Source organism: Lynx rufus, unplaced genomic scaffold, assembly GCF_022079265.1.
Source record: "Lynx rufus isolate CCGP_SWC_20201006 ecotype Redwood Valley unplaced genomic scaffold, mLynRuf1.p SCAF_4, whole genome shotgun sequence".
NCBI classification, from domain to species: domain Eukaryota; kingdom Metazoa; phylum Chordata; class Mammalia; order Carnivora; family Felidae; genus Lynx; species Lynx rufus.
Genome location: NW_025814856.1, coordinates 17,990,866 through 18,004,007, shown reverse-complemented (window position 1 = coordinate 18,004,007; position 13,142 = coordinate 17,990,866). Strand labels below are relative to the sequence as shown.

General features: G+C 47.5%; 1 protein-coding gene across 3 annotated transcripts in view; it reads right to left on the bottom strand.

The window, feature by feature from the left end:
* DAG1 (dystroglycan 1) overlaps positions 1 to 10,363 on the bottom strand; it is a 71,866-nt gene extending 61,503 nt beyond the window's left edge. Inside the window, exons 1-2 of one of the 3 annotated variants that reach the window (XM_047096048.1) lie at positions 10,290 to 10,363; positions 2,856 to 2,914 (exon numbers count right to left, since the gene is read on the bottom strand). The gene's annotated coding sequence lies outside the window, so the exon portion shown is untranslated. Of the gene's footprint in view, positions 1 to 2,855; positions 2,915 to 9,978; positions 10,221 to 10,289 lie in introns of those variants that run through there. The other 2 variants (XM_047096047.1, XM_047096046.1) reach the window with 2 other exon arrangements.
* Positions 10,364 to 13,142: the final 2,779 nt, after the last annotated feature.

Below are 13,142 nucleotides of genomic sequence, written 5' to 3'. Positions count from 1 at the left end.
AGAGCAAAGTTCTCTACATTTCCTAATTTTCCACAAGATGCAGAACCCACCCCTGCTCAAGGACCGCTCATCAGGCTGGTCTCCACTATTAAAAAATCCAGTAAGCAAGGCTCCCTGAGGTCAGGGCAGTTATGATGCAAAGATAACCTACCAGCCCAAACAGGAGTATACACATGACATTTATAGTGATGAGAGATGCGTGTTTTATGGAAGCATTCCATAGTAAAATAAGGGCCCAGAAAATGGATGGTGTCCCAGGTTCTGATTAATAGCCAAATAAAATGGAAATGCTATTTGGAATTCCATTATTCACTGTATAATTTTTCTTGGCAAAAATTGGCTGAAGTATCAACCCAGTCCTAGAGAACTGAGCTAATTAAGAGAGGCATTTATGACAACCAAGGCAGAACTGGTTCACTTCTGCTATAGACAGCCTTGGGAATCTTAAGTAATCCCTTATCAATCCCTAGGATGCTTGGAGGGAAATGCTCCCAGCACAGAGAGAGGTAAAATAGAAACGACCATATCATTTGCAAAAACAAACATCTCCAAGTCCACTAACCTATTTCAGTAGATACCAACTATTATTACTTTTTTAATGTTTACTTATTTATTTTGAGAGAGACAGAGAGAGAGAGAGAGAGAGAGAGAGAGAATTCCAAGCAGGAATTCAAGAAATCCAAGCCCCAATGTGGGGCTTGATCCCACAACCATGAGATCACGACCTGAGCTAATACCAAGAGTTGGGTGCTTAATCAACTGAACCACCCAGGTGCTCCTAGATACCAACTATTAGAAAGAACTCTGGGGGCACCTGACTGGCTCAATCAGTAGAGCAAGTGACCCTTGATCTCAGGTCATGAGTTCAAGCCCCACGTTAGGTGTAGGGCTTACTTAAAAAATAATAATAATACGGGGTGCCTGGGTGGCTCAATTGGTTAAACACCCGACTCTGGCTCAGATCATGATCTCACGGTTTGTGGGTTCAAGCCCTATGTTGGGCTCTGTGCTGACAGTTCTGAGCCTGGAGCCTGCTTCAGACTCTGCGTGTGTCTCTCTCTCTCTCTCTCTCTCTCTCTCTGCCCTTCCCCCACTTGTCCTGTCTCTCTCTCTCTCTCTCTCTCCCTCTCAAAAATAAATAAACATTAAAAATGTTATTAATAATAATAAATTAAAGAAAAAAGAAAGAACTCTGTAAGAGATGCTTCTTGTTTGTAGATCCCCATACTCCACATACAAAAACTCAACATCCATAGAAATGAAGAGCAAGTGCCAAGCTGGGCACTGGTCATTGTTTCCCTGAATATGACACATCCTTCCAAGTGTCTCACTTGTCCTTGAGCTCCCCTTGATGGCACCCTCCCCTATACTTAGGGTATCTGAGAGCTGGGACCGCCTCAGGAAGACTGAATCTGTGGCTACACCTACGCCCAATGGCAGAGAACATTGAGCCTGGGCCTCTGCATGGCTATAAAAATCACATACCCATACAAGTCACAGAAAAGGGACCAGAGAAAACATACACCATGCTTAAAAATAAAAACGAATACAAACCAGCCTCACTTGACATTACAGATATGCTCCTACAATACAGATGTGCTCCTACAATACAGATGTGCTCCTACAAAACTGTAAGTCATGTCTCACTTTTTTCAAAAGCTTTATATTTAATATGGTGATAAGAAAGATTCTAGGGGTGCTTGACTAGCTAAAGTCAGTGGGGCATGCAGCTCTTGGGTTGAATTCGAGCTCCACACTGAGTGTAGAGATTATTTTTTTTTAAATAATGAAATTCTTAAAAAAAAAAAAAAAAAGATTCCAAAAAAGCTTAATGCCCAAAAATGTTAATAGCAACATTACATATTATAATCAAAGTAAGAAACAACTATCTAAGAACTACGAACAGATGGGGCGCCTGGGTGGCGCAGTCGGTTAAGCGTCCGACTTCAGCCAGGTCATGATCTCGCGGTCCGTGAGTTCGAGCCCCGCGTCGGGCTCTGGGCTGATGGCTCAGAGCCTGGAGCCTGTTTCCGATTCTGTGTCTCCCTCTCTCTCTGCCCCTCCCCCGTTCATGCTCTGTCTCTCTCTGTCCCAAAAATAAATAAACGTTGAAAAAAAAAAAAATTAAAAAAAAAAAAAAAGAACTACGAACAGGTTAGCCATTACAAATGTTGTATATCTAAAACACAGCTCATGCTATAATGCTAAGAAAAAAGCAGGATAAAAATGGAGTCTATGCTCTAACCTAAACTCCGTAAAAGTGCTGCCCAAGGTCTCTGGAGGACACCCAGGTCTCAGGGAATAATGGCTGCTCCTAGGGAGAACTGGGGACTAAAGGGATGGGTAGAAGCTTTCCCTTGCATAATCCTTTTGAACTTTCTGAGTTTGTACCATGGGTTGGCATTTCCTATTTAAAGAGAGACTAGTGGGTGCCTGGCTGGCTCAGTCAGTGGAGCAAGCAACTCTTGATCCTGAGGTTCTGAGTTCAAGCCCCAGATTGGGTGTGGAGATTAATTTAAAAATAATAAATTTTTAAAAATAAAATAAAGACTGACTACAGGTGTCTGGCTGGCTCAGTTGGAAGAGCATGATCTTGGTCTTGGGGTTGTGGGTTCAAGCTCCACGTGTGGTGCAAAGATTAAATAAAACTTAAAAAAAAAAAAAAGAAAGACTAAAATTGGGGGACAAAGGATTTTTCCTTTCTTTTCATTTTCAAAATTTCTTATTTTAAATATATGTATTACTTGATACAGCTTTTTCCCCACTATAATGTCTTAAAATCCCATAATCATTTTGCCAAGAGTGCAAGTACCAATCATCTTTCTTTTGCAGCAATCTCTTTTCAAGTACCTTACCTTGCCTTCTAGTGCTAGGCTGCTTTAAAAGTCTTTTATCTTCCTGAAGAGCAGAGGCCCTGCAGGAAAAGAAGGATCCAATATTGGTGAATGCCCACAACCAAAAAAGAATTACACCAAAGGAAGTGGGGAATGCCACTCAGTCTCCTGCCCACCCCACCAATCAGTCACCTTTCTTTGTCAAAGAGTGACAAACTAAATGCTTTCTGTAGAATTAAACCAGTACCAAAAACTGTAAACAATTTTAAAGACAGAAATAATTCCAATAGGGGCACCTGGCTAGCTCAATCGGTAGAGCATGCAACTCTTGATCTGAAGGTCATGAGTTTGAGTCCCGTGTTGTAAATGGAGATCACTTAATTAAAATAATTATAATAAACAATTCCAATATCTAAAATTTAGACAGTGGTATTTTAACCTCAGGGCTATTAAATGTACCCCATGATGTGTAGGACAAAGTCAGCCACAAAAGTGATTTTTTTATATTCGGTTGATCGTTCCCACTATGAGCCTGATTTTATTTTTTAATGTTAATTTATTTTTGAGAGAGAGCACGAGCGAGGAGGAGCAGAAAGAGACACACACACACAGAATCTGAGGCAGGCTCTAGGCCCTGAGCTGTCAGCACAGAGCCCAACACAGGGCTTGAACTCACCAACTGTGAGATCATGACCTGAACCCAAGTCAGATGTTTAACCAGCTGAGCCACCCAGGCACCCCTATGAGCCTGCTTTTAAAACAGAAGTAGAGGGGCACCTGGGTGGCTCAGATGGTTAAGTGTCCAACTTCGGCTCAGGTCGTGATCTCGTGGTTCATGGGTTCATGCCCCATGTCGGGCTCTGTGCTGACAGCCCGGAGCCTGAAGCCTGCTTCAGATTCTGTGCCTCCCTCTCTCTCTACCCCTCCCCCACTCACACTGTCTCTCTCTCTCTCTCTCTCTCTCTCTCAAAATAATAAACATTAAAAAAAAATTAAAAATTTTAAATTAAAATTAAAAAAAATAAATAAAACAGAAGTAGAGGCACCTGGATGGTTCAGTCAGCTAAGCATTCAACTCCTGATTTCAGCTCAGGTCATGATCTCACAATTTGTGGGTTCAAGCCCCACACTGGGCTCTACGCTGACAGTGGGTAGCCTGCTTGGGATTCTCTTTCTCCCCCTCACTCTCTGCCTCTCCCCCACTCACTCACATGTGCACATGTGCACTTTCTCTCTCAAAAATAAATAAACTTTAGAAAAAATAAAGCCAAAGTATAAACCCAGGCACCTGGCTGGCTCAGTCCGTAGAGCATGCAGCTCTTGATCTCAGGGTACTAATTTCGAGGCCCATGTTAGGTGCAGAGACTGCTTAAATAAATAAACTTATTGATTTTTGAGAGTCAGAGAGAGACAGAGAGCAAGTGGGGGAGGAGCAGAGAGAGGGAGACACAGAATCCGAAGCAGGCTCCAGGCTATCAGCACAGAACCTGATGTGGGGCTCAGACTCACAAACTGTGAGATCGTGACCCGAGCCGAAGTCAGATGTCCACCCAACTGAGCCACCCAGTCGTCCCTTTAATTTTTTTTTTTTAATGCTTATTTATTTTTGAGAGAGAGACAGAGGGCGAGTGGGGGAAGAGCAGAGGGAAGATAAAGAATCCGAAGCAGGCTCTAGGCTCTGAGATGTCTGCACAGAGCCCGAAGCAGGGCTCGAACTCAAGAACCGCAAGATCATGACCTGAGCCAAACTTGGACGCTTAACCGACTGAGCCACCCCAGGTGCCCCCAAAATTTTTAATTACAATAAAATAGAAGTATAAATTAAATCAGCATACTGCTAAAGTTTCTTTCAGATTTAATTTACTCCAACAGAGAACACAGAACAGCTTCATCAACTTAGACATCTTCAGTTTATGATATTGTACTACTGCATCGCATCCATCTTTCCAGCCTAGACCCAGAGCAAAGTTAAGAAAATGCTTAGCTATCAAACACAAGAAATAGGAAAATAGGAAAATAGGAAACCCTATTCATTAAAGCTAAATTAAGCCCTCTGGCTGGTGTAATTTTGTAAACTACTCTAAAATCCTATTTATAGAAATTGCTATCTGAGCAGTATTACTGACTAATGATCAGAGTGAAATAGAACGGTCAAAAGGCAAAGCAGGTTATGTGACTCGTAGGAAGACTGTTTTAAATTATTATCCAGAGGCATAGACACAAAAAGACCCACTGGGAAATAACTAGATTAATCACTTGTGTATTCAAAACCACTATCACCTTACTCCAGGCCTAGAATGTCAACACAGAAAAAGCAGAAAAAGATGGAGGCTTAAGAAGCAACAGCACAGAAACACTGGCAAAGGCACAGATACACTCTTTAATGGGGAGGAGAGAGAAAACTCCAGAAAAGGACAGAGAAATCCTTAACCAATACACAGAACACACTGAAGAACAACACACTACCTGAATTTATTCTCACTTGAGTTCCCTTGGAGTTCAATACTCTATAGTCCCCATTTGGGCCCCCGCAATGAAACCAGCATTTCTTACTTCTCTGAATACTCTGGAAGCCTCTAGCCTCCAAGCAGTCACACTCTGTAGTGGCTCCAATCTAAACAACACACCCAGAGGACCTGCATATTGAACCAAACTTCTCATCACTGACTTCCTATACAGGCTAGGAAAAACCTCACAAGGCCTCACTCTTATTCTTACCCATCCACTAAATGGGTCTATCACCACTTGCCATTCCACTAGGCTAGTTGTACACCTCTTATCAAGAAGGCTATGACCAAAATAAACTCAACTCAAAAAGGCAAGCAAGGTAAAGGGGGATCAACTTCACACTATCACGGGCTACCTTTAGTTTGCCCTGCGCAGGTCAAGTCTGCAAGTCAATGACAATTTTTCAATGAATCCAGCCAAAAGCCACATCATCCCTGCTATGATTCTGAGTCTCCCAAACTGTAGACATTTTAAAACACACTAGTCCCCTACCCACCAAGGGGGTCAACAAATCATGGTTTCTCCTCCCTTAGTACATCCCTTCCTCACCATTTCTTTTGACCACCCTTTCTACCTCCAGCAATTGCACCCCCTGCAACCCCTGGATTCTGTGTCAAAACTGGAACACAAGCACTATCCCACTCAGAACTTCCAGAGATACCCTACTGACCCACCTCAGCCTTCAGGTCAGTCTTTTGCCCCACTTTTCCCCAAGGGATACTTCATTTGGCTCCAGCCTATCTACTCCTTGGTCCTTAGGCACAGCCTGGTCTTTACCTCCTCCACCTTTTTCAGCTCACCCAAGAACAGCCCCTCATCTTGCCTGCCTGCCACAGACTCAATCCTTCTCCCCTTTTGGCAGTCTAAGGGCCCCTCTTTATTCCGATTCTCGCAAGTCCTCACCAGTACTTAGCTGATGCTGCCTTACTCCTCCATCTTTCCATTGCCACCTTCTGCCCCTTCTACTCAATGGTAAATCCCTGATGGTACCAGCACCATTCAGGTCCCTAATGTCTGCTGAACTGACTCATCTTGAACCTTCTTTCTCCCCCTTCATTCCCCTGCTGACCACTATTCTTGTTCAGGTCCCCTATCTCCCTACTGGAACACAGCAGTAACCAACTTGCCTCCAGTCCAGTCTCCAAACTCATACTGGAAGCTAACTTTCTCTTCTTTAATATTTAAAAACTAAATTTTGGGGGGGAGCGCCTGAGTGGCTCAGTCAGTTAGGCATCTGACTTCAGCTCAGGTCATGGTCTCACGTTCATGAGCTCGAGCCCTACATCGGGCTCTGTGCTGACAGCTCAGAGCCCGGAGCCTGCTTTGGATTCTGTGTCTCTCTCTCTTTGCCCCTCCCCTGCTTGTGCTCTGTCTCTCAAAAAAATAAAATAACATGTTAAAAAAAATTTTTAATTAAAAAAAAAAGAATTATTGAAAAATAAAATAAATTTCTTTAATGTTTATTTTAGAGAGAGACAGAGGGGGGGAGGGCAGAGAGAGAGAGTCACAATCCAAAGCAGGCTCCAGACTCTGAGCTGTCAGCACAGAGCCCGACGTGGGGCTCAAATCCACAAACCGTGAGATCATGACCTGAGCCAAAGTCGGATGCCCAACTGACTGAGCCACCCAGGCGCCCTGATAAAATAAATTTTTTTAAAGTAAACTTATGCCCATCGAATTCACAACCCCAAGATCAAAAGTCGCATGTTCCACTAACTGAGCCAGCCAGGCATCCCGGGGCTCATTTCATAAAACCACCACAGCTGTGCTCCAAGACCTTCAAGGATCCCTGTTCCTACATAACTCTAAATTCCTCCATGTAGCATTCTGGTTCCAACCCAACCTTCCAGAACATACAGAAAAGGTGGCCAGTCTTCTCTCTCCCATGCCTTGCCTCTGTTCCACCTCTTTTCCTTCCAGAGTTGTGATCTTCCTGCCATCAACTCCTTCACCAATCAAACCACTAACCTTTCTTGAAGGTCCAGCTCAAATGAAGTCTTCCCCTAAAGTCTGCCCTTGCCAGCCTAAGACCCAAGATCCTTGGCTTACTTCAGCATGGTGCCCAGCGCAACCAGCACAGGCCCAGGAAGGCTCAGACAAACCCTGATTTCTAAGAATGGTCCCTCACAGTATGTTCCTGGAATTCTGTGTGGAGTCCCTGACCAACTCTCCCATATCACCCTGGCATTGTGCCTACCACCAGACACCTGGGCTTGGTCTTCGCCAGAGAAGCACCCAATCAAGGCTACCATTATCAGTTTGATACAACACAAATGCAGGTGGGCATAGCCACCTGTGACTCTACCACATGACAGCTGTATGACCTTGGGAACATTCCTTCATCTGTGACTCTGTTTCGACAGTCAATATAAAGGATTCTTATAACCATTAGCAATGGTGCACACAGAACAGAACCAGAACCTTTGACTATGGCTGATATAGTTCCATCATATCGCTAACCTAGAAAGCAAGAAAGGCTGAACAATTGTGAAGTAAAGGACTGAACATACTCTACTCTGCATCAACAAGAATGAACATACCTCTACTCTAAAATCAATACAATAAGAACAGGAAATGCAATGCCCTAAGTTCAAGGGAGAGAGAAGGTTTTTAAAAAATCAAATGCCATGCCTCTTCTTTCCCAATCTCCGTCAAAGTGGCCCCAGGGTCCACCATACCCCATCATTCTCAATGTTTAATAGACACCAGCAAACTTGCAGAAGACATAGTTAAATCTTCGGTCATGCTTAGTTTTCTGACCCACACATTCCTGAATGCAGGTTCCTTCTCCTACCTGCTCCCCCACCCCAACCCCCACCAACTCCAGCTTGGCATTCCCTCTGCTCAACCTTTTCAGCCTCTCAGCTGGCTCCTCCTCCCTCCTCATCTCTCCTCTACTGGCTGACCTCACGACCAGAGTTCCTGAACCCCTCCCCTCCCTGCACCACCTATGTAGTCACCAGCCAAGATCTTTCTAAACATGGGTCTGAACCATGCCACTCCACTAATTTAAAAGCCTTCTCAGGCTTCTGCACCCGGAGTATAAAGTCTGAACTCCTGAGCACAAGAAAGGCCTATAGCTCCCACTTGCCAAGCTGGAGAACTCACAGGTGCTATTTTAGGAGCACATGTACATGTGGTTCCCTGTGTCCAGACCTTGCTGTCCCCCAGCTAATTCCTGCTGGCCCTGCAATGCTCGGCTTAGGAATTCCCTCTCTCCTCAGGCTCTCAAAGCACCATGTGAGCACACTTAGTGGGCAGATACTATCAATCATAGGTTCCCTAATCCTCACTGTCCCTGAAACTGAGTTCCCTCAGGGCAGAGCCAGATGCTTTTATATGGGTCCCCTGAACCTACCACAAAACCAGGCAAGTAGTGAAGCCAAATATTAGTTAAATGAATGAATGCATTTTGTCAAATCAACTTTTCAAAACAGGGAAGACTTGCTTTCTTCCTCTTTCAACCGCAGCTCATATCTGCAAGAGCTTTCATGTTCCAACCAGGTGTTTGTTGCTTATATAGTACTGCTTACTCTTCCTTTCATACAGTATCCCACAGGCTTTGAATAGGTTCACACTATGCATCATACTCTCCTCAAATCTGATTTCTCCAAGAAATGGCTCCTCTGCCTCCTTTAAACATACAGGCCATGAACTCTTATGCCTTGGCTCCACAGCAAAGTCCAATTCAACTCCACACTCCAACTAGAGACTTTTATGCCTCCAAGGTTGAATCCTTTTTAAAACAGGGACATTCCAAAAGTATCGTTATCTCTGAGCACTAAGCATAGAACAACCTGGTAAAGTTACAATATTCCATCTACACAAACTCCAAAACACCTGGTAGCACATCTAACTCTTTATCTAGACTTCTGTCCTATAAACACCACCCTCCCTGCACTGAATCTGGGTTCCATGCCAGGAATCGTTTCTCCTTGCTTATTTAGGGAAATAGCAGGCCTGGCTCTTAAGTTAGAACTCTAGGCTATAAACGTGCTTGCTGTCCCAGGCTCTAGCTTTCACCAAGGCAAACTTCACGATCATCATTAAAACTAATCCAGAAGTCGGTTTACAAATCTAAAAGCTTCACATGTCATAGAGAACAAAATATCCATTTTTAATCAGCACTTGAGTTTGTACGAAATTAACTTGGAATTTATAGCAGGATTCTAAGCAGAGACAGCATTTTCTCTGGAGACACTTTACAAATACACCCGCGGGTGAATCTGGTTTTCCAAACACCAAGTAAAAAGGTGAAAAGACAGGCGGCTCCCAAAGAAGCTCAAGAGTGTGTGTGGAGGCGGGGGCAGGAGGGGGGACCCCAAAGCTCTGAGCTGCTCAGGTACCAGCGGCTGCAGAGCCCTTCCCCGCCTCCTGCGGGGGGTCAATGCCCCATCCTCAGGCTTCCACCCAACTGAGCCGCGCGACCCTCTCTGGAGGGCCAGGGGGCGGCCCGAAGGCCGCACACGCCTGCAGCCAACGCGCAGGCCCCGCGTTCCCCGGAGCGCGGGCCGGGCTGAGGCCTGGCCCATCGCCGCGGCAAGCAGCCCGGGCCCGGCCGCGGAACGCCCTGAGCCTTCGCCCGAGGGACCGAGAAGAGGGGGGCGGCTCTCTCCGTGCCGCGCTGCTGCCTCACCCGCAAGGACGTCCGCGACCGTGTCCCTATCCCGGGCCAAACCGCGAGCAGCAGCAGGTGTTCCTCGGAAGGCTCGGCCGGCCACGGGGACAGGGGCCTGGGCTGCTAAGCTCGGCAGCAGTGGACCGGCAGCGCACTCACCGAGCGCCGGCGGGCGGGCCGCGGCAGGTGCTTGCTCCTCCCGGCCGCAAGACGCCGCGCCGCCGCCGCCGCTCCCCGGGGACTCGGCGCCAAGCTGCCGTCGCCGCCGCTGCCGTAGCCGAGCCCGAGGAGCGCGAGCGCCGCACCGCAGCCTCCGCGCGAGCACGTACCGGGCGGTGAGAGGGCGCCGAGCGCGAGGGCGGGGCGCGCGGCCGGAACCTAGCAACCGCCTGACACGCGAGTGTCGCAGCCAATCCCGCGGCCAGCTCCGCGCGGCGCCGACCGGCAGTCCGCGCGACGCCCGCTTCTGCCTGCGTCCGCCGCCCCGCAGCGCGCCGCACCCGCGCACAGGCCCCGCCTTCATCCGCGCCGCTCCGCTCATTGGCCCGCCACGCCCCTGTCCAAGAGGACACGCCCTATCCTGGAAGCCCTGCCCCCGGCCAGTAGCGTCCGTCCCCGAGACACGCCCCGGCCCGTCCGGATTGCCCCCAGCCCTCTGGGCTGGTAGTGGGGGAGGGGCGTCCCGCCAACCTCAGGCATTGGGGCCTCTGAGACGCTCCCAACCGACCCAGGGTGGTCAGGCTCGAGAACTGGCCGTGCCACAACTGACCACCTATCGTTTGGCCCTCCGATTTCCCTGGAACGCAAATCGAGAGGTATTTCTAAGCCATGAAAACAATCAGAAAGCGTCCTCTAAATTGCTAAGGATGACTACCCTGTTGCGTGGCCCTTACACGGATGGGGAAACTGAGGCGAGGGCCGGAAGGGCGGGAAGCTGGCCGCTCTCCAAAGGCCTAACCCCCAGCAGGCGAGGACGTCCGGGAAACGCTTCAGGCCTGACCCCCGTCCCCTCCCCCCGCCCTGAACTCCGGAATCCGTTGCCTCTCCTGGTGCCAGGAATAGCTCTGACCCGCTGGCGCTGGTCACTCGCTACTTGTGGCCCGCATTCTTTCAGGGGGTGAGGGAATAAGGAGCGGAGGTAACTGATGAGGTCCTCCTCCCTTCAAGGGGAGGGTCCAAAAGGTGCTCTCCCCCCAGGGCTTACCTATGGCCTCCTACCCCCAAGTCCCCAGACCTGACAGTCACTGGACCTGAATAATTACTGGATGGGTTGGGATGGGACTCATGGTGAGCTCTGCTCCGTTTCGCTACCAAACCGTAGTCAGGATATGTCCATTCCCTCCTGGGCCTGTGTCCAGGCTGGAATTCCAAGCCTACACTTTTGTCAGAGAGCACATTCTGAACACAGAACTGGCTGCTGCCTGCCGGGGGGTCCTCCCTGCATCCAGAAAAGTCTGGGTCTCCCCTGCTTTCTCCTCCTTAAGGAGTGTCTAGGAAAAATAAATCTCAGAGAGCTGAAAGGAAAGTCTCATCTCGGAAATACACATACCTGTCTGATTTTTTTTTAAGATTTTTTAAAAATAATATTTATTTCTGAGAGAGAGAGGGAGAGCAGGGCAGGGGCAGAGAGAGAGAGAGGGAGACACAGAATCTGAAGCAGAGGGCATCTGGGTGGCTCAGTCAGTTAAGTGTCCAACTTCAGCTGAGGTCATGATCTGTGGTTTGTTTGTGAGTTCGAGCCTCACATTGAGCTCTATGCTGACAGCTCAGAGCCTGGAACCTGCTTCATTTCTCTCTCTCTCTCTCTCTCTCTCTCTTTCTCTCTGTCTCTCTTTTAAAAATAAACATTTAAAAACATTAAATAAAAATAAAAATAAAAAATAAATAAAAGAATCTGAAGCTGGCTCCAGGCTCTGAGCTGTTAGCACAGAGCCCTACCCAGGGCTGGAACCCACAAACCACAAGATCATGACCTGAGCCAAAGTTGGATGGTCAACCCACTGAGCCACCCAGGCGCCCCAAGTTTTTGTGTTTTTTTTAAGTAATCTCTGTATCCAAAGTGGGGCTCGAACTCACAACCCCAGGATCAAGAGTCTCATGTTCTACCAACTGTGCCAGCCAAGCGCCCCTGTGATTCTTTATACTTAAATGCATAAGCTCCAAACCTCATTCACATAGATTAGAAAAGGAACTAAAACCCAGGGAAAAGTCCCCAAAACCATCCTTTACATGTTAAAACTAAAAAATTAGTGGCCTCTCAAATCCAAATTTAAAATTCTGCTGCTTTGAAAAGGCTAACAATGTGGAAAGTTATTGGGTTTCTAAATAAAATACATTCTTTTGTTCACTCCTTCATTTTACCAAGTCTCCACACTCACCCCTCCCCTCCTGCAACATACACCAGGCACTGCTTTGTAGCCCTAGGTTCTGCTGGGTATTTTAGTGCCCACTGTATAGGTATATGTTATGTTTTTCCAAAGCAAAAGACAGCAGTGAGTGCTGACCTCCTGAGGCACCGCCCTCCTACCATCTGCACAGAAGCTGCTGGCCATTCTAGTCCTCACTGATCATCCATGGCTGCCAGAGTAACTCCACTTCTTCCCTTTTGGCCCTGATCTTCCTAAATGAAACACCAGGCCTTATTCTGGCCTCCAGAGTGCCAGTGCCCCATGCCTAAGCACCCCCCAGATTTCTGACCAAGGAAGGGACCTCAACCAATTGGTGCCAGAAGGTGGATTAAGACTTTCCTAGTCCTGGAAGGATGGCGCAACAACCAGAGTGTGCCTGAAGCCCTCACAACCAAATCCTTTCCAATCTTTGCCTCTCTAAGTTTGGGGTTCAGTTAGAGGCACTGACCCTAATGCTCTCCCCCTTCTGTAGACCTTCAGTCCTGGCATATCTCACAGGTTTTCCTCCCTCTAGCCTCTAAACTCTGGGCCTCACCGCTAGCTTTCTTCATTTCTGTCTAGAGTTGGAGTGCTCCCCAACCCCCTGTTCCTTCAGGCTCTAAAAGGCAGGCGTCCTGGCTGGCCAGAGTTGACCAGCCTTTTGGGGCCTAACTAGCCCCAGCTAGAGCCCAATCAGCATCCCCTCACCCCCAAAGGCCATAAGAAAGTAAAGAGGGAAGTAAACAGCTATCTTCATGAGCCCCTAGGTTAAGTGGGGGCTGTAAAGTCAAAGCC